The sequence below is a fragment of the Sapajus apella genome, unplaced genomic scaffold (genome assembly GCF_009761245.1).
Source record: "Sapajus apella isolate SASKATOON/1434 unplaced genomic scaffold, GSC_monkey_1.0 scaffold3, whole genome shotgun sequence".
Lineage (NCBI taxonomy): Eukaryota > Metazoa > Chordata > Mammalia > Primates > Cebidae > Sapajus > Sapajus apella.
In genome coordinates, this window is record NW_022436943.1 from 56,651,664 (window position 1) to 56,677,798 (window position 26,135).

General features: G+C 50.1%; 1 protein-coding gene across 7 annotated transcripts in view; it reads right to left on the reverse strand.

Moving 5' to 3' along the window:
* ST3GAL1 (ST3 beta-galactoside alpha-2,3-sialyltransferase 1) overlaps positions 1 to 24,743 on the reverse strand; it is a 105,596-nt gene extending 80,853 nt beyond the window's left edge. For 6 of the 7 annotated variants that reach the window (XR_004261566.1, XM_032254107.1, XM_032254126.1 and 3 more), the window contains exon 1: positions 23,938 to 24,740. The gene's annotated coding sequence lies outside the window, so the exon portion shown is untranslated. Of the gene's footprint in view, positions 1 to 23,937 lie in introns of all 7 variants that reach the window. The other variant, XM_032254153.1, reaches the window with a different exon arrangement.
* Positions 24,744 to 26,135: the final 1,392 nt, after the last annotated feature.

Here is a 26,135-nt window from a genome sequence, read left to right on the forward strand (position 1 = left end):
GGAAATCATTCTTGTTTTTGTTTGTTTGTTTTTTGATATGGGGTCTCACTCAGTTGCCCAGGCTGGAGAGACAGTGGCATGACAACCACTCACTGCAGCCTCGACCTCCCAGGCTCAAGCGATCCTCCCTCTAAGACTCCCAAGTAGCTGGAACTACAGGCTCATGCCACCACACCAGGATAATTATTTTTATTTTATGTAGGGTCTGGCTGTGTTGCCAGGGCTGGTCTCAAGCTCCTGGGGATGAGCCACCATGTCCAGCTGCTGCTGGAAATCATTTTTCTGCCACATTAGCAAGCCTGAGGTAGCCCCTGGAGGATGACAATGCAGAGAGAGGCACCCCAGCTCAGCCCCCAGGGGTGTGAATGGGCCAGCACATGCAATCAGCCCAACACAAGCTGTGCAGACCAGACCATCAACCCACAGAAATCATAAATGTCTACTGTTTTAAGGCACTAAGGTTTGGGGCTGTTTGTTACACAGAGAAAGCTGACTGATACAACCACTGAGGTATCTTTATACTGCTGGCAATGGTGATATATGAGGATAAACTTGTGTGTTAGGAAGAAAGTTCAACCCCTGTTGAGTTGGTGACTATAAAGAGATAATGAGGGCCAGCAGGCAGGGCCCTGGTCAAAAGGGAGAGTGGGAGATTCAAGAGCTCCTTTAGCGGGAGAAACAACAGCATTTAGTGACTGACTGAGCCCAGAGTTGTCTAAAGGCATTTGCCTGGCTCTGGAAACCATGTGTGGTAATGAATATTCTATTTGGTACCTGCTGATGGGGGCAGGATGTTTACGTGGAAGATACATGAACGTGACCAGAGTCAGCAGAGTTAGGGTTCAGGGTCTTGGAAAGAGATAGGAATGAAACTCTTTCTTTTCAGAAATGAGAATTAAGTCGCAATGCTCACTGCCACCACCTCCTAGCCAGCCTTGCAGTAGCCATCGCCTCTAATGCCATCTCCCTCTCTTAGCAGCAGACAGGGGGATCCCTGCAAAGTGTAACTCTGGCCTCCCTCCCTTGCATCACTGGCTTACACATTCCCCATTCCCTCTGTACTTTCTACTCATCCTTCAGATTTCAGTGTAGACAGCACTTTCCAGAGACATCTTCTCTGTCTCTGGGGATGAGGCTGGGCACTGCCCCTGTAAATTTCCAGTGTTCTTTGCATTCCTACAAAGCATGATCGCCACCATGTTAACTCCATAAAGGCGAGGGCGTGTCTGCCCTACACACCACCGGGACGTGGGAGAAATTCTATTCCTATTTCTTGAATGAGAGAGTGACCAAAACAACATAGGTATCACATTTCTAAGATGTTTTCATTGACACACCCCCTTCCAAACTTGAAGCTGGGTTAGGGCCTCACCTTGAAGCACCCATGGCTTCATTCATGTGTGCATTCATTCATTTTTCCATTTAGCAAGAATTTACTAAGCACTAGGCATCACCCCAATCCTACCTCAGGCTGCTTTCACTAGACTGAGCCTCTCAGAGGTAGGGAAGTGGCTGTGTTTTACTTATCACTAGATTTCCCCACTCTCACCCCCACTGGCTCTCAGATGCACTAAATAATGATCAGTAAATCCATGAATAAATGGGTGAACAACCAGATAAATCTCAGAGAATCAGTCGGTATCTGGCTGATTTATGACTATGCAGAAGCTTGTTACTGAGTTTGAGCCTTATGTATGTTACATTACTAAACAGTTGATAATCCTTATAATATAAAAACCTGCATGTATACATGCCTGTGTCAGGATATGTACTGTAACTGTTCTATGCCATAAGATAGAAGGGGGTAATCTATGAATCAGATTAAACATGGAGCACTGCTCTGAATGAAGCCTCTGACTCTATAGCCTGGCACCTGTGGCTAACTGTGATCTTTAATTAAAGCCTAAGCCTCTTTTGAAGCAATGCCTCACATCCTGAAGCAATTCTTTCATTGGTTGTAAGTAGGCTTTGAAAAAAAATATGTTGGCAATTGCATTGGATTCCAAATCCCAAGTGACAAGTTTGCCACCTGAAGGTTTATCTTAAAAACTAGAACTGCACCCCATGCGGGGCTTCCCTTCCACAGCCTTGGTTTCTTAGCTTCTCTGATGCAGCAGTGGCATGTTCAATGCAGAGGAAAGGCAATTATTCCACTGTCTTTCTGCCCCAGATCCCAGGAACAGCCTGATGAGCTCCTCACCCTTTTTTTACCTTTTGGTTGTAACAGGAGCCCTGGAAATCTTTTCTAAAAGCCATGTCCCAGTTCTCCTCTCACTCACGTTCTGCTGTCATGCCTCTTTCTATATTGAATCCTCATTTCCCCACCCTTCCAAGGTTACTTCCAGTTAAGAGCAACAACTAAACTCTTAACTGCTGAAACATCTGTGAAGTGTGTTCATACACGCCAGCCATACAAGAAAGACAAATCAGAAAGTGTCCCCATTTCTGGGGAGGCTCCGAAAAGCTCATGTGACTCTCCAAGACCACAAATGAGGAAACCAAGGCCAAGAGAAGTGGCTCCTCTCTGAACAGCGGAGAGCAGCGCAGCTGGACCATGGGCAGAGGGCCTTAGACTTGGGGGTCAGCGTTCTTCCCAATACCAAACTAATTACTTTCCTCCTACTCCAGCCAATTCATCCCTTTCCTTTCCATCCATCCAACTGGTGGCCACTAGTACCAACCTAGGAGCGAAGCAGGGAACTGCCAGGCTTAAACCAGGAGACTTGGAAGCAAGAAAAATGTCTACCTACTCCAGCTAGAGCACAGATTAGGACAAATTCCAGTCCAGCAAATCATGGTTATGTTCTCATTCCTCCTTGTCCTGAACCATAAATCATCATTTCCTGGCCCATATTAGCACTTCTGCCATCCACAGCCCCCTTATGCCACCTGAGGCTCATTTCTACAGCATAATATAATATAATATAATATAATAACTCATAAGAGACTGTGTTCTCCAGTTTTGTGTCTCTTGGAGTAGAGCAGCAAACTAGAAATGAAGCTTGACACCACTCCTGGGGGGGCAGGGCCAGTTTGCTTAATATATCATAGCTTTTCCTCTCCATGCAAATACTCATCTGAATAACTGTTACCACTGGGTCTGGCTGAATACTATTTCTGCATTTTTAAATTACAGGGATATTTTCTGAGGCCTGTGGGCATGGCATGTTCCACCCAAAACAGTGTGGCCTGCTTCTAGGTGTGCCCCAGGGGAGACTGGTCAAGTCAAGCTGTGTGATTTTAGAAAAGCAGCCGTTCTCTGAGTTTTACTTTACTCTTTGGTAAAATGGAACTGTCTCTGCTTCAACTATTTTGCAGGGCTCTGCTAAAAAATCAGTGAATACTGGGGTGGGCGCGGTGGCTCACGTCTGTAATCCCAACACTTTGGGAGGCCAAGGTGGACGGATCACCTGAGGTCGGGAGTTCGAGACCAGCCTGACCAACATGGAGAAACCCGTCTCTAATAAAAATACAAAATTAGGTGTCGTGGTGCATGCCTCTAATTCCAGCTACTCAGGATGCTGAGGCAGGAGAATCACTTGAACCTGGGAGGTGGAGGTTGTGGTGAGCCAAGATCACACCATTGCACTCCAGCCTGGATAACAAGAGCAAAACTCTGTCTCAGAAAAAAAAAAAAAAAAAAATACAAAACGACATGCAATCACTTTGATGCCCGTAATAGCAGTAACAGATAACACTTAAACTAGCAGTAGTAATAACAGATAACATTTTAAAAATACTTCCTGGCATTTGCTAGACTAAGCCCTTTAATACTCAAAAGCTCAGTTAATCTTCGCAATCGTCCTTGGAGGTGTGTCCTATTGTTTCCATCATTTTGAAGACAAGTAAAGGCGGCTTTGAGGAGATTAAGTAACTTGCTCAAGGTCATATGACTGATAGAGGTTGAAGCCTGAATGATAAACTAATTCCTAACTCTATTGTAAACTCTGGGACTAACGCAGTTTACTTCCCATCAGCATCGTCTGAGCCTTGGCCTGGGCTATGCCAAACACTGTGTTCCTCCACTGTGTTTTGGGCTCTGCCCTAGAAAAGTCCACTGCATGGGTAGGGAGAACACAGGTCCACCAGCAAAGAACCACACCACTGTGTCCAGGGGAGGATCATGAATGTGCAAGCGGGTGGTTTCTTAATCTAGAGTCCCATCCGGAACATGACACTGATGGAGAATGAGATCAAGACTGAGAGCCTGACCAGATCAGTTTGCAAACGGGACAGTTAACCCAGAAGCAGGAAAGTGCAGGAGCAGACAGGCGAGTGAGGAATGGGGAGAGGACCGAGAAACATCTAGTGTCAGTGCGGGAAGGCCACAGCAGAGCTGTTGGCTGGGCTGCGTGTCAAGAACCAGGTTTACGGGCAGAAATTCCGGGAGTGAACCAGGAATGACATGGCTCATGCCAGCGTGTGAGCAAACTGAGCAGTGACGTTCAGAGTGCAGCCCCTTTGGGTGCGGCGGCACTTCCCTCTATGGGGACCCAGGGACTGAGGAGGCCAACTCAGCTGATCTGAAAGTAAAAGTGAGAATTTTGGGCAGGAAGTACATGCACTTGTTAGGCTGGGAAAGCTGTTCTCACTTATAACCTCTCTCGGCCGCACGTGGTGGCTTATGCCTATAATCCCAACAATTTGGGAGGCCAAGATGGGTGGATCACTAGGTCAGGAGTTCAAAACCAGCCTGGCTTACATGGTGAAACCTTATCTCTACTAAAAAATACAAAAATTAGCTGGATGTGGTGGCACACACTTGTAATCCCAGCTACTCAGAAGGCTGAGGCAATCACCTGAAACCGGGAGGCAGAGGTTACAGTGAGCTGAGGTCGTGTCATTGCACTCCAACCTGGGCAATAGAGAGCAATTCCATCTCAAAAATTAGAAAAATGAATAAGTAAATAACCTCTCTCTCTCTGAAAGGGGCTCAACACACAGGATTCCTCATAAGGAAGTGCATTTCTGAATCTGAAGGCTAATTGCTGAGGTCTGGCTGCTTCGCTGGAAGAGCTATTAACATCAACAATAGCAACCATGAGTTGAGCATAGACAATGAAGCCAACAGCCTGCAAAGTATCTCATGTGCATGATTTCATTCAATTTGACAGCAGTCCCCTGGGGCTGGTAGTTTTACCCCCATTTCACAGATGTGGAAATTAAGATTCTGAAAGAGTATAATTTGCCCAGGGCCACACAGCTAGAAATTGGCAGAGATGAGACTCAAAGCCCCGTCTGTCTCTAACACAGTATCCCTTTGTCCTCAAAGGATATTGAGTTCAAATGCAGAGACGGTTCCAGGGTTGACACGACCTTAAAGCACACGCCATCCAACACCTTGTGCACCCCAGTTCATGACCCCTGTTTGCATAAAAAGCCCACCTGCTCCACTCTGCTCTGCTGTCAACAGTTCTCAGTAACACATGGGTAGCGAGCAGACTCAGCGGAACCAGAACACGAGCAGAAATGAGACAACCAACTTCGGGATCTCTCCACCTTCAACCCCAGGATGAGTTCCTGTACCCAGCATCCAAACCCCTAGATCCCAGCTCCTGCTTCCCCAGCCTTGCCCGTGTGCCTCTGGAAGTTTTCTCATCTGTAACGTGGAAATGCTGATGATGGTCATGAAGAGGAAAGACGAGGGCGAGCGCTTCACTTTGCCTGCTGTTCCTAAGGGACAAACACAATAATGACTTGGCCAATGGCTGTGCCATCGACTGACCAGGGTCTTGGGCAAGTTATCTCATCACTCAGCACCTGGGTCTCCTCTTTTGGTGATGGGGATAATAAAAGTCCCTGACCTCATGGGGTTATGAGAATGAATGAGACAATGTACACAGGAGCCCAGCACAGTGCCTGCTATGCTTGTCAAGAAGTAGTAGCAAGTGTCCTTTCTGTTATCATCTGAGGGCACTTAGTATAAAGCATGGAGCCCTCAGAAAACATCATCTGTGATTAGGAACATGCAGTGAACAGGTCCACAGGCAACCTGTGCCACCTTTAGTGGTCCATCTTAGGACCAAACTAGAGATGGCCAACAGCCTGGACATCAGGTCCTAGAACAAAGTTCACAACATAGGTTGGGGAAATCTAAGAGGCCTCATAGTGAGGGTCCAGAAGGACCCAGTGAGCAGGGTGCTAAGGGGGTCAGGAGCAAGACGCACAAGGGAGAGGAGTACAGAGAGGCGTCTGGGGCCTTACTGCTTCTGCAGACTCCGTGCACTGAGCGGCCTGGGACTGGGGTCCTTCCACAAGATGCACCCCATCAGGGCGTACGGCGGCTTCCGATTCTCATCAAAGGTGGAGGACTTCTGTCTTCAGGGAATAGGGCCACTTCTCATTTTTGAGCTCCTACTATGTGCCAGGTACTTTTCCAAAATTTAATTTTGCAACCATGAGCATGAGTTAAATTCTAGACCCATTTTTCAGAGTCTGCAATCACCTGCTGACAGTCACCAGGCTACTCTGGAAGACACTTGAATGCACATGACCATCTGTCTGCTCTCTGGCTGCCCCGACTCCAGGCTCCCTTGCAGCAAATGACATGAATGAGCCACGTTTACACCACAGGGGTAGGGGTGGATCCACTCCACTGACCCTCTGACAATGGTGTTCCAAAATTCTACACTTGACAGTGGGATGTAGAGGCGTAGGCAGGTGAAGGGCTGAAGGCTGGAGAGTGAGAACTGTGAATCAAAGGAGATGGGGCCTTTCTCATCCTTAGTCCATGGGACGAAGGATGTCAATTGTCAAGAAGGCTAGGACCACACTGGCTGCCCAGGACCAGCTCAGCGTGAGCAGGCGGGGGTAGCTTCTCCTGAGCCATTGTCTCCTCCTCCTCTCCACACCTGCTACCGTGGGTCTAATTCAGATTGGAGAAACTTTAATTGAACATGTGCTTTCCTCCCAAGTGCTGGCCCAGCCATCTATTTGGTTTATTTATTTATTTATTTGAGATGGAGTCTCGATCTGTTGCCAGGCTGGAATGCAGTGGTGCAATCTCGGCTCACTGAAACCTCCGCCTCCCAGGTTCAAACAATTCTTGTGCCTCAGCCTTCCGAGTAGTGGGGAGTACAGGCATGCGCCACCACACCCAGCTAATTTTTTTTTGTATTTTTAGTAGAGATGGGATTTCACCATGTTGGCCAGAATGGTCTTCATCTCCTGACCTTGTGATCTGCCCGCCTCGGCCTCACAAAGTGCTGGGATTACAGGCGTGAGCCACTGCATCTGGCCTACCTGGGTTTTTCTACTTCACTCTGAGGGCTGGAAAGACAAGGGAAAGGAATTTCCTGCCTGGTGTCCATGCTGCCTGGGGAAGAAGCAGGCCACCCCCACAGGGGACTGCTCAGTCTTTCCAGAATTGAACTGAGCGTCACGCCTCTGCCTTGTTTTTTACTTCACCCATCTCAGCCTGGCTGGGCTTTAGTTCATCTCCCTCATCTCAGATCCAGTAGATCTGTCATGGGAGGAACAGCACACTTCCCTGGTGTGTTTCTGCAGCTCCACTCCCTCTTCTCATCCATGGCTCCCCAGTTCTCTCAGCCACTAGGCTGAAAATCTCCAAGTCACCTTCAGCACCGTAGTGCAATCTGTTCTGAAACCCCAGAGAGGAAGCCACCAATTCTCACACTGGAGCAAACACTCCAAATGCGGCTCACAGTAACTCCCGCCCGTACCATCCAGGGGACATTGGGTCTGCCCTTCCAGCCACTGTGAACCTGGGCCACATGATTTTCCTAAAACATCAGGGGTCTGATGAAATCCTGTTCTTCAGGAAGGAAAAGGAACCTTGCTTGCACCTCATTACTGAAAGGATCAAGCCATTTAGGACCCACCCAATTGGGTCCTCCATGTTGCCCTTTTTCCCGCCTCTTCCCTCCAGTTACAGGAGTGGGCAGGTGCCTGGCTTGGGCAGTGGGTTTCTCCGCAGGGTGCTCTCTTCACCCTCACTGGCGCTGTCAGAAGGGCCCACCATCTTCCCAGTCCCAGCTTGAAGGCCGTCTCTTCTCTGGGGCTATTCCCAACCAACCCCTGCTTTTTTTTAAATCTCAACTCTCACCCAGGAAGATGTGTTGGTGTCACCCCCGGAGCACAATGCGTGACACTGGGCTCAGACGTGGAAGTCACTTGCCTTAGATCTCACCACTGATCAACCACCGGCCTGGTGACTCCAGAGCCTGTCTCCTCCCCCTGGCCTTGGCCTCCTGGACCGGAGACAGCCCCCTGGCCTTGCTCTTGGATGGACTGAATTTGCTTTCAGAGGAGTGAGACGCTGGCAGGCTGCACAGCTGTCCTCTGTGCTCAGCATGCATTGCTCTGTCTGCTCAGAGCCGCGTTCCTTTCTTGGATCTGGGAGAAATTGTGAAATGTGGACCTGTTTGTCTTCTAGGCAGCCTCACCTAATGAAGGCTGCATAACTATGTACTCTTAAGCAAGACTTTTAGGATAAAGAAAACAAAGAAGAAAGGGAGGGAGGAAAAGAAGGAACGAAACCAGGAAGGAAGGGAGAAAGAAAACTATTAACCATGGAACCCTTCGACCCAAGGACACGGCTGACGTCATATAAAGTCTGTTCCTGGCAAATGTGACCCAGAGTGCCACCACCAACTGTCCTATTTATAGCCCTTTGAAATATGGTGCGGTGGAGGGGGGACATTTTGTTCTTTTGGTCTCTTAGATGATAAAACTAAGCGGAGGGAAGTGGGAGGGAGGTTGGCAGAGGCGCTCTTAACGCAGGCAGGGAGACCACACACACTGAGTCTCGGGCGTTTTACAACATGCTTGCATGTGTTAGAAGGAAACATTGTGACATGGTGGAAAGGGGCACGTGACAGCCCCCCAACTCGACCCTCCCAACCTGAGGGATCTTCAGGCAATGGCCAACTTCAGCAAGCCTGCATTCTCAGCTGTAAAACACTGATAGCGCTAGTGAGCCCAAAGCCCTGCTCAGACAATGAATGGGTCTAGAATGACCAGTATGTGGTATTTTCTGGGCAGAACCTCAGGAAGGAAAAGGAGGGGGGCAGGTGCTAGAATTCACAAAAGACAATACAAGCTTGAGGTCTAAAGGGAGAAAGGAGACTGTGCAGTGTAAATACAGTGGAAATCATCCAGTCAACCAAGGCCTGCCACCATGGGGTCCTCATAGGAGACCTGGCACCCACGGTCCCGGCTGCTCTTCCTGCCTCCTCTGGTTCAGGAGGACACAGGACGAGAGGAGAGCTGAGTGGTAATGCAGGCCTTGGCAGCATCGCCCCATGGGCTGGCCTCCCATCCAGGTTCTGCCCGATGATAGACTGAGCCGTCGCACCAGCCAGGCCCTGTCTGAGCTGTCTACTCAGCTGTGAAATAAAAAGGTTGGGGTCTTCAGGCTAAAATCTCTCATGGCTAAAATCTTAGGTATGTCTCTTCTGCCTCTGATGTCCAGCAACGACACTCTGGCTTCATAGCCCAGACAACTTTCCCATCCTTAAATTTAGATAGCTCCGCAAAGCACCATTCTGCCACCCGCTCCAGGAAGCTCTCTCTGGTTGGAAGCTTTGAATGAGAAAGAGCCTTCTAAACCACAAAGCTGCCAGAGGTCAAAAAGCCACAGTGTGGGGCAGAGACCTCCCTAGAGAGGTCCCTGGGAGTGACCAAGCAGGTACAGGACAACCACGTGGTAGAGTCTCAGTGAGGAAAACTGCCACCTGAGGGTGGTGGAATATGAATGTAATTGATGATGAGGATGTGTTAACCATGGCATACCTCTCACAAGGACTCTTCCAAGGACTTTCCAAGTATCAACTCACTGAATGCTTATTTACTACCTGTAGGTCTTATTATTATCCAGATTTTATGGATGAGGAAATGGAGGTACAGAGACGTTCAGCAATTTGCTCAAGGTCACGCAGTTAGGCAGTGGCAGAGCTAGTTTGTTTGCTTGTTTGTTTTTTGAGATGGAGTTTTACTCTTGTTGCCCAGGCTGGAGTGCAATGGTGTGATCTTGGCTCCCTACAACCTCCGCCTCCCAGGTTCAAGCGATTCTCCTACCTCAGCCTCCCAAATAGCTGGGATGACAGGCACCCACCATCACACCCAGCTAACTTTTGTATTTTTAGTAGAGACAGGGGTTTCACCATGTTGGCCAGGCTGGTCTCGAACTCCTGACCTCAGGTGATCCACCCGCCTCAGCCTCCTTAAGTGCTGTGATTACAGGCATGAGCCACTGCACCCAGCCAGAGCTAGAACTTTTATTGAGTGAATCAAGGAATCAATGAATGACTCAGTAGGTGAATAATTAAAATCTTGCAGTAAAAGAAGGTTGAACAAGGTCACCGCTAAGAGTCTTTGCAAATGTTAAAATTTTATAATTCTTTGACACTATTTAAATGTGCAACCTCTGTAACTAATTATTCAATCAACACACCATACTCCCCCACCTCTCACAAGTAATGGTGACTAATGTTTATGACACCATGGCCAGAAAACAGGAGAAAACCTCCTTTATGCCATCCAAGGCAGGTTCCTGACAGCGCAGAAGTATTCTAATATTCAAAACTGTCTCCACAGCCACCATGCTTTTTTTTCAACTTGTTTGGATTTCTGACATTGCATAAATATCAGTTTAATTCATGAAATCCTATGCAGCCGGTCTTCCAATAACACCATTTCATTCAACATCATTTCATTATAACATCGAGGAGAAAAAGATGGGTTCCTGGTCGGGACCACTGTGTGTGTAGAGTTTGCAAGTTTTCCCCATGTCCTCGTGGCTCTTCTCCAGGTACTCTGGTTTCCCACACTCCAAAAAGCTGTGCATGTCAGGTGAACTTGTGTTTATATGGTCCCAGGGCGAGCGAGTGTGGTTTTGTGTGTGTGTTTGGTGGGGGGGGGGGGGGGGGGTGCATGCCCTGAGCCACTGAGACAGGCTCTGACCACCTGCAAAGCTGTTTTGGGCCTTCATTTAGAAGTTTGGTGATGGGTTTTCTTTTCTTTTCTTCTCTTCTTTCCCTTCCTTCCTTCCTTCTTTCCTTTCTTTCTTACTCTTTCTTTCTTTCTTTCTTTCTTTCTTTTTTGGAGTTCCACTCTTGTTGCCCAGGCTGGAGTGCAATGGCACGATCTTTGCTCATTGCATCCTCTGCCTCCCGGATTCAAGTGATTCTCCTGCCTCAGCCTCCTGAGTAGCTGAGATTACAGGCGTACCCCATGATGCCCAGCTAATTTTTCGTATTTTTTTGGTAGAGATGGGGTTTCTCCATGTTGGTCAGGCTGGTCTTGAACTCCTAAGATCAGGTGATCCACCAGCCTCAGCCTCCCAAAATGCTGGGATTACAGGTGTGAGCCACTGCACCCAGCCAGGTGATGTTTTTATAAACATAAATACACCAGAGAAACTTAACTCTTGTTTATATCAATTACCCTATGGTGAAATCAGTTTTTTTATGTTGTTTCCCTTAAACTCACAATTTCCAAGGACCTATCGTTGTGGTTAAGCAAGGACTTACTGTGGTCCAAGGATCATGTTTGTTGAGCTCAGTTTGTTCCATGTCACAAGTAGACACAGAAAAACAGCAACAGGCTTTAGGTTGGAGCCAGTTCTTCAGCCCACTCTGAAAGGTGTGTTTTCCATTTGAAGTTTCTATGAGGTGGTGAGAGAAAGATCAGCGGTACTGTCTGCCTCATCTCTCCCCTTCACTTTAATTTCCTTTTTTTGCCAAAAGACTGAATTTTAAAACGTAAGATTATGCTTTAGAAACAACGAGTAATACTTCTCACAAAGACATTCCTGTTCGTGGCAGCTAATATGTTTCCTGAGCAACAGTCTTTATTCATCAAACTCTCCACCAGGTGGTAGGATTAACAGTGTTTTCAAGTACGAAGAACAACAACAAACCTTCTCTCCATTGTGAAGATGTTATGAGGAGGGAATTTTCCAAGGTTGCAGCAGCGACGCTGATGATTCCTTTTACGTGAAGCAGGTTGCCCCCAAGAGGCACCCATCTAGCTAGGGAGCTGGCTAAGTTTACATGCCTGATTGCAAACTTAGCCTCAATGTTTCTGCTCAGTCCTTTCTCCAAACTCCCGGCAGGCTCAAAGTGGCTCATTGCCTCCCTCAATCCCCAGGCACCTTGGGGCTCTTCGAATTTAATTTCTACCAGCAAGCCACAAAGATGAGTTCTTGTAAGCAGCCAGGCAGGGATGGACGCAGAGCAGTTAAAGAATACAAAATTACAGATAAGGAGGAATAGGTGCAGTGTTCTGTTGGCATACAGTTAACAAGAATTTCTAATATATTTTCAAATAGCTAGAAGAGAGGATTTTGAACGTTCCCAACACAAATGATGAATGTCTGAGGTAAGGAATATGCAAATTACCCTGACTGGATCACTCTGCCTTGCATGTATGGAAACTCACTATGTACCCCATAAATATGTACAATTACTATGCGTCAGTTTTATAAAAAACACACACGAAATACCATCACTCCCATCAACAGGACAACTTATAACAGAAAAAGTATTTGCATTTCATGTGTATTATCTATTGCTGTGTAATAAATGATGACAAATTGAGCAGCTTATAAGGAAAAAAAAGCCAGATGGTAGCAGGCTAAATAAACCCATGGACTCACTCAATGATGGGGAATCAGGGAGAAGACTCAGAGCCCCAGCCTTTGGGAGAGTGAAGCTGCTGGTGTGAGACCTGGAAAGCACCAGGTGGAGAAAGGTCAGGAACTCCTGCCCAAAAGGATGTTATAGAGCATGGGCTCACGGCCACCAGAGGATGCAGGTGCTCACGGCACATCTCGTGCCCTGGGCTGGGGGCCAGGCACCTGGTGTGACCAGTTTCCTATCTGAACCTTAAAGAAGCTTCCCTTGCCTTCCAGAGTCCCCACTGAGCCTGGGATATGGGATGACCTGGGAATTACATAGCATGGGGCCTGAGGTCTCAGGCATCGGACAGAAATGCGGTGCTTATAAATCCTGGTTCTGCCACTTTCTTGCTAAGGGACCTTGGTTAAGCGACTTAACCTCTCTGAACCTCAGTTTCCACATCTATACAATGAGATTAAGAAAAAAGTGAAAACATACATTTTACAGAGAGTCACTATGAAGACTAGGATCTCATATTAAATGAATGAGAAACTCTAATGAGAGAAAACAGGCAATCCGGCCCAGCCCAGGTGGAGGTGCTGATGGCAGGTCCTGGGCAGACAGCACCAGACAGCCTATCATGTAGAATACAGTTAAACTCAAAGTTTTCTAGAAAATGCCATTGACAAATTATTTTCTGTGAAGCCTTACTCAAGGTTTGCCCCGAGCCACCTTTTTGCTTGCTGCCAGTTAATCAGTTTGCCCCCGAAAATGTGCAAGCAAGATCCCCTGTCACCAGACTGTCTGCAGGATTTTCCTCCCCTCTGGCCTCTGTTGCTTGACTTTGACTCCATCTCCTTAGTAGCTGATTCCCACCTCTGTAAGAAGGGGATTTACATGCAAAATAACTAAACAATGGGCAACCCCCCCCAACTGTATGCCTCTGAGTGCCGTGAATTCCTTGAGCTTTCTGGAGGTTCCACTGAGACTCACATACCTGGGTCTCACCATCAGAGCCCTCCACTGCCTCCCCCCAGCCTCACAGGTGGCAGCTGAACTCTCTGACTTCCTAATGCTAAAGCCGGTTCTTGGCCAAGTCAGCTTCTGCTTCTGGTTCACTCCTATTTTACATGAACCATAAATGGTGGTCTTGTTGGTTGTATTATGTTATGTGTTACGTTATGTTGTTGTGCTAATAATTTGGGCTCCATCAGCTGAGTCTAGGATCTAATGAGGATGTAGAGGCTTAGATTTATGTTGTCATTTTTGCCAGCGTTCTCAGGCTCAGCCAAGGAGGACACACAGGGGTGAGGTGGAGGCAGTAAGGTTGTAGGGTTACCAGGGCTCAAGACCTGGATCTGCCATTTCCCAGACACTTGAGCAGATGCTGACCTCACTGCGCTGCATACCTCTCTACAGTTCAGATTAGGAAGGCTGATAGGGGCTCTAAAGGCATACACTAAGGACCTGAGTGTTAGAACTGCAAGGCTGGTGAAAGTGTGGGCTTATTCCTTCACCAAGAGTGATCCACAGTGGCGTGTACCTGTAGTCCCAGCTACTCAGGAGGCTGAGGTGGGAGCTCAGCAGGCAGAAGTTGCAGTGAGCCAAGATCACACCACTGCACTTCAGCCTGGGCAACAAAGTGAGACACTGTCTCCAAAAATAAAAATAAAGAGAGAGACCCACCAAGTATAAATGACAATTTCAGACATGTAGAAGATCTGGAGGCAGGGCTCCATGTGAACTTGACCAATAAGTCACTTCTCCCCTTTGAATCCACAATTTTTTTTTTTTTTTTTTTGACACGGAGTCTCACTCTGTCTCCAGGCTGGAGTACCATGGTGCAATCTTGGCTCACTGCAACCTCCGCCTCTTGGGTTCAAGTGATTCTCCTGCCTCAGCCTCCCAAGTAGCTAGGACTACAGGTGTGCACCACCACCCCCAGCTAATTTTTGTATTTTTAGTAGAGACAGGGTTTCATCATGTTGGCCAGGATGGTCTCAATCTCTTGACCTCAGTGATCCACACACCTCAGCCTCCCAAAGTTCTGGGATTACAGGCACGAGCCACTCACTGCACATGGCCTGAATCCACATCTCATTTGCAAAATCAGGAAGACTTTCGGAAGAGTTGAACTGAGGGCCAACTCAGATCAGGGCTGTAGATGCTGGTGTCTGTGAATGCCGCTAGGTTGTTTTAGGTGTTTGAGCTCTTGACCACTGGGAATTCTTTGCCTTATTAGGTCTCCAGTGTACTAAAGGGAGGGAAGGAGAATGGAGTACTTTATTACTTGGCCAAATTCAGGGGATTCATTTTGGGCTCCAGTCTAGTCTTCTAAGAACCTAAGAAAAGGATTTTTATGTATTTATTTTTCCATTGGGCCTTTTATTTCCAAAAAGGTAAATGCCCAATTAGGTGGATTTTTGTTTTTTATGTGGGGTTGTTTTCAGCGTTTGAACTTGAAACAATTATTTTGGAGTCATTCCACCCTCTCGGCTAGAGAAGTGGCTGGCTTTGTTTTGGTGGGGGTTTATTGGTTAGGTTTATCTCAAGAGCTCTCTGCTAAGTAAATATGCATGAAGGGAATTTTTAGCCACTCTGGTGTTTTAGTCCACTGTGGATTCAAATGGATTTTTTTTTTTAATGTAGCAAAATCTATTACATTGCTATCTATCTGGGCTTGATCTTTTCTTTTGTAATGTAGCTAATGAAATTCAGAGAAAGTACTTTACTTGCACACACCAATATGTAGTTTCCAAAAGTCACCTGCAACCTTCTTTTTAATTCTGCCAAATAATCTGGAGCTAATGTTCTTTTCTTCTCAACTTTTCCGAATTATTGCAAGTAATTTTTAAGTCATATTTTATACTGCCTTAAGGGTTTTAGAATCATACATGATTAGATAAGCTTTGTTCAATAAAAATTATAGAAGGCCATTGTTTTGGACCAAGTTTCTGCACTAGGCCTCAACAGGCCAGACTGCAAATCAAAATGGAGTTACCCACGTTAAAGTTCCAGGTCCCCAAACCCACACTGAGGCAGGATGGGCTGTCCAAAAGGGAACCATGTCCTCGGGATGTGGCAACCATGGCATGGTGACCTGAAGGTCAACACGAGAAGCCCCTGCATTCACATTGTAGTCCAGTTCATTCAAGCCAGGCTCTCTCCAGTAAGGCAATCCCCCATAAGAGAATGTACATTTTGATTTTACCTGTTCTCAGACTGAAGCTTTGCTCATTATAATAGTAAAAAAACACCTCACGCCTGTGATCCCAACACCGTGGCAGGCTGGGGCAGGTGGATCACGAGGCCAGGCGTTAGAGACCATCCTGGCCAACATGACAAAACCCTGTCTCTACATAAATTACAAAAATTATCTGGGCGTGGTGGCGGGTGCCTGCAGTCCCAGCTACTCGGGAGACTGAGGCAGGATAATCGCTTGAACACAGGAGACGGAGGTTGCAGTGAGCTGAGATCGTGTCACTGCACTCCAGCCTGGCGAAAGAACAAGACTCCATCTCAAACATACATACACACACACACACACACACACACACACACACACACACACACCTGGGTGGAGATTTCAGATGTCAATGAGACGTGACGCACGAGCAAGCATGTACAGCTACTGCGCATGTGCACCCAGAGGACCACCCAGAACATGCTTACTAGTAACGCCTCTTCCTTATGAATAACCATGTAAGGCTCCAGCACAGGGAGTCCCCCAGTAAGTCAGTGCTGTCCCATCCTCGCAAGCAGCCTGCCCTGCATCCCCTCTCAGAGCGTACTGTCTATTCGGCATGTCACTTTCAGAATACCCTGCCTCTTTTGCAATAAATCACTCCAGGATGCATCTCCTTTGCTGTGTGTCTCTTGTTTGTTTTCTTTTAAACTAGGCAGACAAGCACCAAGGTTTTACAAGAGCCGTCGACAAAACTAAGTTGTCATCTGACTTCCCCAGAAATCAGGAGAGAGTCAATTTCCCAAATAGGCGGGATTAAATTGTCAATCAGTATGATCGTGAAGTTCCCTTGGCTTTAATCCTTAGCAAAAAGAGGCAGCCTAATGTCACTGGATGTTAACTAATCAGCTGTTTATCTAGGTTCTGTCTAAATGGAATGACTACACTCTTAGTTCACTGCTTCTGCTTTCTTCAGTCCTTCTGTTTATAAAGCCAACCTCCTCTGCTCAGCTCACTGGAAAACTTACTCCGTATTGTGAAATGAAGTGTTGCCCAATTCTAGAATCAAAATAAAGCTAATTTAGGTCTTTAAATTTGTTGTTATTTTATTCTTTGGCACTTTCATGTGTTTTAAAGAGACAATACACACACACACACACACACACACACACACACACACACACACTCACACACACAGAGTCAAAGAAATGATCCAAACATCCTCAGAATAGAAAGAAAGGAAGAAAGAAGCTTTTAACATACAAATATTGAAATCCTATTATTTGAATGCTGACTAGGTTAAAAGGCCACATTGGAGCACCACTCACCCCATATTGCCCTTTCTAAATCTGGACCTTCTCAGGAATCAAAACTAACATTTGTTGAGAGACCTTTACTGAATAAACTTGTTTTATTTTTCACATCAACTGTACAAAATGTGCCTTCATGACAGAGAGGAAGATGAGACATAGAACAGGTCAGTAATTTGGTCACTGAGTGAGTAATAAGCCTCCGTTTGAAACCCCGGCAAACCTTCACACTTAAACTATTCTGTTTCTCATTAAGATGCCACTGATAACAATTTAAGGGTCTTCATGACATCTTACAACAGATGCTTTTACCTTAGTAGGGCTGATAAAACACAGTGGGTTAAAATGTGGGCTCCCACAAGCTCTGTGGCCTTAGGCAAGGGGGTTACCCTCTAGTTCCCGGGCATCTTACCTGCCAACTGGTAAATCTTGAGACCCACCCCCGGCTGTTGCAGAATCAAATGAGATGATAGCTGTGTGTGTGTGTGTGTGTGTGTGTGTGTGTGTGTGTCCTCAATGTGCCCCCCAGGCCTGCTCTTAATGCACCTCCACCTTGCCCTGCTCTGGGGGCTCCATCAAGGAGCTCCTTGCCTTTGGCTGGTGGGTGGGCTCAGCTCTTGGTGGCACAGGATCGCGCAGGTCAGGCCAGAGGAGAGCAAGGCTGCAGGGTTGATCCTCCTGGCCCCTGCCCTGTCTGGTTGAGGATGGCGCCTGTGGTCTCTCTTCCAGATGCTTCTGGCAACTACTGCAATGCTATTCCAGTTCTCTATCCCATCCCCCACCACACCACTTCTCCTGGGGGTGGTAACTGGGCCTAGGCGCTAGACCATCCGTTGCCGACTTCTCTAAACACTGGCACCATCTCTGAAAACAGCTTTATTCAAACCCTCCATTCAATGCTTCCTGCTGAACCCCAGAAGAAGTTGTTCAAAATACTTGGCACTACTGGATGTGCACTAAACAATGAAAAGTAGATGCTACTAAAATCCTCGTCAATAAGGCATGTTCCTGTGCTTCATTTTGTGGGGTCCTCCTAACTCTCCTGTGACAGAGGGAGTGGGAATTGACACGACAGTCTCCTAGTTGAGGAACTGAAGGGTCAAAGAGGTTAAACAATGTGCCCAAGGTCCCCAGCCAGGAGCAGATGGGTCAGGGCCATGGCCCAGGAGTTCTGTGTCCTTGGCCAGCGGATTCACTGCAGAGATTTCCCTGATGGTGTAGAAAACACCCTGACTCCAGAGCCCTCTCTAACAGTTGTCCTCGGCGGGAACCACAACAGCGTCCACTGCAGGTGCCTTGAACTTTGACACAAGTCCCATCCCTGCTGGTCAGCCAGGCCACGCAGGAAGGGCCCCCATGAGGCGGCCGGGTTCATGATGCTGGGCACCCTGACCATCTTACGCTGCCCCCACTCCCCTCGTGCGTTCCTTCTCCTAATAACAGTGCTTTGTGTGGCTTCTTAGGTCAGGGTTCTGGCTCATTCTGTGTCCTGCCCTAGGGACAAAGAAGCCAAAAGTTTGACACAACTCATAGGAATGAGAGGCACATGCTACCCCTACACTGTCATTAGACCTTGCTGCTTCCAAGGGAATCATTCGCAAACAATTTTACCTTAAAATCAAAATCAGCCTCCTCTGACTTCAAGTGTTTTTCCAGGAGTTTTACAAAACTTCCTGCCTTCAGTCAACCCCTCCATTTCCCACAGACTCCGTCCTGAGGAGTGCCCCATGCAATCACTTTCTCTTATAAACAGACTAAATGCAACTGGAATCGGGGAGGCTCTGGGCCTCCGACATGCACAACTCTCCCCAGAATCACCTCCCTTCATCCTCCTGGGGTCCCTGATCACCCACATGCACCTCAAACCTGGTGCAGGGACATGCCCAGCTCACCCAGCTAGCTCACAGAGTAGCGTCCCCCGGAAAACCCGGGCGCTTTCTCCTACCCCACACCTGCCACGCCATTTAAACCCACCCTCCCAAATCAACTATTAAAATCTGAGATAAAGTATACAGACAAGTATTCAAAATAAAGCACTAAGTTTTATTTATTTATTTAGAAAAAGCAGACGCAAAGCAGCCACTCTCTGGGTGTTTTTTGTTTGTGTGACTGATTCTTGCTCTATTGCCCAGGCTGGAGTGCAGTGGCATCTCGGCTCACTGCAACCTCCGCCTCCGGGGTTCAAGTCATTCTCGTGCCTCAGCCTCCCGAGTAGCTGGGATTACAGGCTAATTTTTAGCACCTGTGTATTTTCATACGCAGCCTGACTGGGTATGACCTTGTCCCCTTCCCCAGGGCACTGTGACCTCTAGGACAGCAGAGAACAAGGACCGAGTATTCTCTCCTCTCTGTATCTCAGCACCTTGCATGGTGCTCCTGGAAGGTAGTAAGTTCCCAATAAATGCTGGCTCAACCAAAATCAAAACAACCCAACCACCACCACCAACAAGACCAAATAAACAACAAACCCCGGATTTTACAGTCTAGTGACTTCCCCTCTGAGCTTCGATATTTTTGCATTAAAGTGAAAGGGTTGACCAGACTGATTTCTAAGGTCATGTTTAGCTTGTAGGTGGGAAGTAAACAGGCCCTGGTGAGGTCACTGGGGTTCCTTCTGCAATATGTACCACTGGGGAGTCCCCCCAGATGGCACCCCGGCTCTGTCAGGTTTCAGACCTCAGAGACTGAAACCTCAGAGCGGGGGTGGGCGCTCGCTGTCTCCCTAGAGAACCAGCTCCTTGCAAATTTGAGGGGCATGGGGACCCTCGAGGGGGAGAAGTCGGGAGAGGCCAGGGGTGCCCAGGAAGGATCACGTTCTGGGACTGCTTTCAACATCGAGTGTTGACAACTGCTAGAAAATGACTTTGCTAAGGGAGTGTGGTAAACACTGAATAGTCCTGACCCTCTGTGAAAGGTCAGGTGCCCTTGGCATGGGGTAGCAGACAGTCCAGCCGCCTCCAGCCAGGGCAGTCTGTGATGCTGGGAGGATTTTGAGGGTGATGCTTGCTGGAGCAATGGAGGTGGGGACTGTCTTCACAAAGAGAAGCTTTAATGGATGACCCACAGTGATGGGCAGCAGAATCTACAGCCTCTCTTTTTTTTTTTTTTGAGACAAAGTCTCACTCTGTCACCGTGGCGTGATCTCAGCTCACTGCATCCTCCACCTCCTGGGTTCAAGCGATTCTCCTGCCTCAGCCTCCTGAGTAGCTGGGACTACATGCGAATACCACCATACCCAGCTAATTTTTGTATTTTTGATAGAGGCGGGGTTTCATCATGTTGGCCAGGTGATCTTAAACTCCTGACCTCAAATAATCCACCCACCTTGGCCTCCCAAAGTGCTGGGATTACGGGTGTGAGCCACTGTGCCTAGCCAAGCCTCTCATTTTTAGAGTGAAACCGAGACCCAGAGCCTGGAATAGTTTGGGAGCTGAGTTGCAAAGGAGCTGAGCCTGAGTGCTGGCACTGGGACTCAAATGCAGGCTCTTAAAGGGCCCCATTCTGGGCTCCTGTGACCAAATTACAGCAGAAGAGAGCTCTCAGATCCTCAGGTGTGCAAGCGGGGATGCTGAAGTTTCCACAGAGGCTACACAACTGAATGAAGCTGCATGTAGGTCTTATTCTAGAATTCTTGGTAACCAGGTCAGCTCTTCCATCGGCATGCGGAGTGTGTGCACACAGGCACGCAGAACTCACTGGAAAGCCTTTACAAGATGACTGGTGGATTTTATGTTTTGCTTTCCGGGTTGCTTTTTGTGGTGTGGGAGGGGCCTAAGGTGAGGGTCAAGTTTCCATCTGCAGCCAAAGCTCTACCCAAATATAAACCCTTTGAGTCAGCAACCTTCTACACAGGAGCTGATTCAAGCAAGGTTAACTGACCAGAGGGCTTGGAGTTACACATGGGAGAGGCACCCTCCTTGGGCAATGTCAACTGCCAGCTTTTGGTTGGTGAGCTGGCTTGGGGCTGCTTGGTGGGTAGGAGAGACAGAGCTTTACCTTACCCCCTAGATCCCGGACCTAAAAGGACCAAGAACCAGCTCACAGTCAGTGTCATCTCCATAACAAGGGTTCTTATATCAGTGACGGCTAATTCTGCGTGGGTCAGGAGTGCTGGTGACACCGCCAGGGAAGTGGGGAGAAGGCAGCCCTGTCTGCAGTCAGCAGGAAGGCCGCTCAGAAGGCAGTTTCCGCCGGCTGCTGCAGAGCGTCGAAGCAGAGCCTCCGTCCCCTGTAAGAAGCCCTCTGCCATCACCTCTAGCAACACTTCCTGTTTTTCTCTCTCCCCGGGGGTGGGATGCTGTGGCCTCCCAGCCAGGGAGGCAGGGGACAAAGACCCTGCTCAAGTCCAGGCCTTGCCCAATCAGACCCCTAAACGGCAAATGCCAGCCCAGAAAAAAGCAGGGGAAACAAATTTCAGGGTTTGTGGGATTTTGAAAAGGCAGAAGGAGCTCTCTATTCATTCTTTATTTGTTTAGCAAAAACTGTACGATGGAACTCCTTCCCCCAAGGTATATATACGCATTAGTGTGTACATACATGCGTACATACACACATTAGAATGTGAACTACCTATATATACACACATTCACTTATATGTATTAGATCCACACACTGTCTATCCTGCAGAACGTATTTTGGAGAATGTATTATTGGCCTCGTTTTAAAGATGTGGAAACCGAGACGCCCCGAGATGAAGGAGGTTAAGTCTCACGACCAAAGTAAGAGAGAGACAGAGACAGAGGGATGGGAGACTAGAAAAGGCCCCCACACTGTACCCAGATCTTGGCAGAGGCCGGGGCACGGAGTGGTGAACTCTGGTCAGTCATTTCAGCCAACTAGAAAACAGTCGTCCGGGATCCTGATGTTTGGGGCAGGAAGGGGAAATGCAGGAAGGCACTGTGAGGGACCCCAGCACTGCGCACCCCTTCCCCACCGCGGAGCCAAGCGGCAGTTTCCACAGCAGCCGGCAGGGGGCAGTGCACCTTGCCTTTTTGAAGCCTCCGGGCGCCCGGGCAGCGTTCGGGAAAGAAAACCACCAGGAGGCTCCGCCCGCAGCTTCTAGGAACAGGCCAGGAGTAGGGCCCGCACGTAGTAGGCGCTCCAGGCACGTCTAGAGCACAAAGGGCTTGACTGATACATATGAATTCCATTTTAGAGACTGGAAGGGAAGAAGGGGGCGTCTCGGCCCCTGCCAGCACCTTCCACCTTGGGGCCTTATCAATGAACACAGCTTACCACCTACTACGTGCCAGGCGACCTGGAGACCTCTGGACAACCCGGCTCCCTTCTCACCCCGTTTTCCTCGTTGGCGAGTCTGCCTCCTCCTCCCATCTCTTCCTCTCACCACACACGACCAGCCGCAGGGCTGGGGTGGGCGCTTGCTGTCTCCCTAGAGAACCAGCTCCTCGCAAATTTGAGGGACATGGGGACCCGCGAGGGGGAGAAGTCGGGAGAGGCCAGGGGTGCCCGGGAAGAATCACGAGAAAGCCTGATGCGGGGACGCGGCGAGCCAGTCACTGTCCTCAGGGTCACGGCTGTCTCCCTCTGTGGGACTCGCCTGGCCCATGAGACGCAGTCACCTGCCCAACCCCCACCCACTTGCGCGCTTCGGAGCGTGCACGTGTCCCCTCGCCGAACGCACCAGCGAGTCGAACGCACGCGCGTGGTATGACCGGCGGGGGACCCTGGCGTAGGAGGGAGGAGCGAGTCAGGGCTCCGGCCGATAGCAGACCCAGAGGATCCCCACACGCTTCCCGGGAGACCCGGCTGCAAAGCCAGGCGAAGGCGCGTAACGGCGTCTCTGTGCCAAGCAGGGGCGCAGGCTCAACCCCCATCTCAAGTTCAGCCGCGTTTCCTCCCGCAAGGTCACGCTCAAACACTCGCGCAGAGAAAGGAGGAGCTCAAAGTTGCGCCACTGTCCCGATTCCAAACTAACTGTACCCTCACCAGGGCGCCTCGCCCCAGTGTCACCACTGCCCTCCCGCATACGCTCCCAGAAGGGGTGGCTCTGCCCCACGCAGGCCACACACGCGAAAGACACAGGCAAGTTGCTAACTTTTTTCAGATTATTCCTCGGGAGCTGCGGCGCCTAACGGGGTTGGGGCGGATTCGGAGTTTCGAGTTGCCACTAACACCACTCCGGCCGTGCTCCCCTTGGCCCACTCGCGTCCCCCACTGTCCACCACGCCGCATTCAGCTCTCTCGTCCCGGGTGCCAACTTCACACCCGGGTCCGGAGCAGCGCGCGCTGAAGGCGACCCCATCGCCAAGAGCCACCTCCCGGGTCTGCGCCTGCTCGCAGCAGGCTGGGGGACTCGATCCGGATACTGTCCCACGGCCGCTGGTCCAGATCACTGGCGCCCTCCGCGGTGTCCCAGGCTGTGACCCCAGATCCGCTCGAGGGCGCCGGAGCCCGGCCACCCAGCTAGGTCTCCTCCCACGGGCGGCCCCAGCCGGGGAGATCCCAGCCAGGCGCCGGGTGCAATGTCACTGGGGCTGCTTTCGGGAACCGCTGCCCGGGACTTGGCGTAGGTTCCCCGAAGAGCTCCAGGCAGCTCCTCCAGAGACGGCCGAACACCCCTAAGCCCGAAACTCCACCCCGACCTTCTTCCTCTCCCAGAGCCCCAGGTGGTCGCCGTGGCTAAGAAGGGGTTTCCCTACGAGTGTCTTCCACTAGAATCCTAGGGGCTTCAGTCCCACCTCCACCGTCACACCCTCTGAGACCCCTCCACACTCCTTCAGTTCCCGGGTCCAGACAATCAAGCCTCCACTCCGACAACCCACAGGAAACTGCGGAGCCCCAACTCCGGCGGACGCAGCCCCCGCGCACCCCGAGCAGGGTTCGCCTCCGCACGCGCACTCACCACGGCTGGAGACACGCTGGAGTTTCCGGGATTCGGGCATGAGGGGGTTCCGAGGAGAAGAAAGGGGTGTGGGTGTCCCGGACACTCGCCCCCTTCCAGGCTCACATCGCCTCTTCCTTCTCGCTCCGCTCCTCTTCTTCCTCCTCCTCCTCCCTCCGGTCTAGGGCTCTTTGTCTTTGCAAAGTGTCGAAACTGTCTGGCATAGTGGGCTCCGCCGGCGGAGACTGGAGCCGGGAAAGCGGGGAGGCGGGGTGAGGGTGGGAGCGGGCTCGGGAACACCTTCCCCGGAGTGTAACGGGAGTGAAAGGCGGGGCGACCGGGGAGGGGCCGCCTTCCTTGGCCGGCTGGGCCGGGAGCCGGTGCGCGCCAGAGCCCGGCCGCCGCCTCCCCCGCGCGCGGCCCTCCCCTGCCTCCGCCCAGCGCCCGCCCCTCCCGGCCCCGCGCCTGCCTTCGCCCCCTCCCACCCCGGCTCGGCTCGGCTTTCCTCTGGCTCCGGGCTTCCTGCGAGCCGAATTTAGCTCTGCCAAGCCACGTGGACCGCAGCGGGCTCGGCACAGGCCAGGCCTGGGAGACGCCGGAGGCGGGTGCGGCGGCGGCGCGGGGACCTAATCGGCGCCCTTAGAGGAGCTCCCAGCTCCCCGGACGCCGCCCTCAAGCTGGCGGGGCTAAGGAAGAGCGCCCGGGCGGGCCGGGAGCCACTGGGGTCCGTTTCAAAAAGAAGACTGGCACGCACCGAGAGGATGGCAGCGCCCAGAAGAGCTCGAGTTGGGGGAACAGTGGGGAGAAGGGCCCGATCCCCCGCTGGCGACCCACTTCCTCTAAGGGCGCGGGACTCGAGGTGGGATTTAGGGAGGGGGAAGGGAGGAGCGTGGCTGGGCTAGGGGACACTGAGGTCCAGAACCGCGATCGCGTTCGGAGCCACAGAGCCGGGCACCGCGGTCGGCCCTGGCCCAGCCCTTGCCCTGGCTCGCCTGCCGCCGCTTTTTCCTCCCAGATGCGGAGGCTGGTGCTTGGGGTTTGCGGATTAGGCTTGCAGTTATTTAGCCTTCCCTCTTCTACCGGGAAGCGGAGGCGGTGGAGACTTATCTTGCTGAATGGCAGAGCGCAGGGTTTGGATGCTAAATGAAGTACACCAGTCATGTACATCTGCTTTTATGGTTCTGAGCCCCTTAGTGAGACTACCTCTTTCGCAACTTTTCCGAGGAATGTTAGAGGAAAGAGGCACAGTTTGGCCTTAGGATCATTGCATCCTTCCACCGCCCCGTGCTTCAGCTGGTGAGAGATCAGCCTTTTGCAGTGGAAGGGAGGAGAGCTCCCCAGCCTTTGATTCATCAGAGAGCTGCTGCAGTACAGGGGTTCAGGCCAGGGCACGCAGGGTCACAGGTCTTGGCTCAAATCCTGCACTGCCACACAATGGAGGTATGAGCTTGGGCTGGTGACTGAACCTCTCAGCCTAGGTGGCTCTATGCCTCTGTTTCCTCACCTGTGAGAACCGGCCTAAGAAGCGTCTATCTGATGAGGTTGTCGTGATGAGTAAGTGAATTCGTACATGTAGAACCTTTAGAACTGTCTTTTGTTGTTGTTGTTGTTGTTGTTATTTGAGACGGAGACTTGCTCTGTCGCCCAGGCTGGAGTGCAGTGGCGCAATCCCGGCTCACTGCAACCTCCACCTCCCGGGTTCAAGCGATTCTCCTGCCTCAGCCTCCTGAGTAGCTGGGACTACAGGTGCACTCCACCATGTCCAACTAATTTTTGTATTTTTGTAGAGACGGGGTTTCACCATGTTGGCCAGGACGGTCTCCGTCTCTTGACCTTGTGATCCGTCCCCTTCGGCCTCCCAAAGTGCTGGGATTGCAGCCCTGAGCCACCGCCCGGCAGGAACTGTCTTTGACATGTACTAAATGAGCTGTGTAGATGGTGGGTTTCTCCAGTGGCGGGTTCCTGCCCACAGCGGAAAAATGGTCTGCCCCAGAGGGTGGGGACCAGGGTGTTGGGGAAGGCTTCAGGGACTTGGGAGAGAAAAGGAGAGATATTCAGAGATGAGAAAAGTAGAAGAGAAACTGACTTTTAAAAGGAGGAGGAGAGAGAATGAGAAAAATAACTACTAGAACAGGAAGGAAAAGATGAGTAGTCTTTTAGGTGCTTTGGGACCTGCTCTGAGACCTCTTGCCTGACACCCGTGGTTTCTGATACAATTC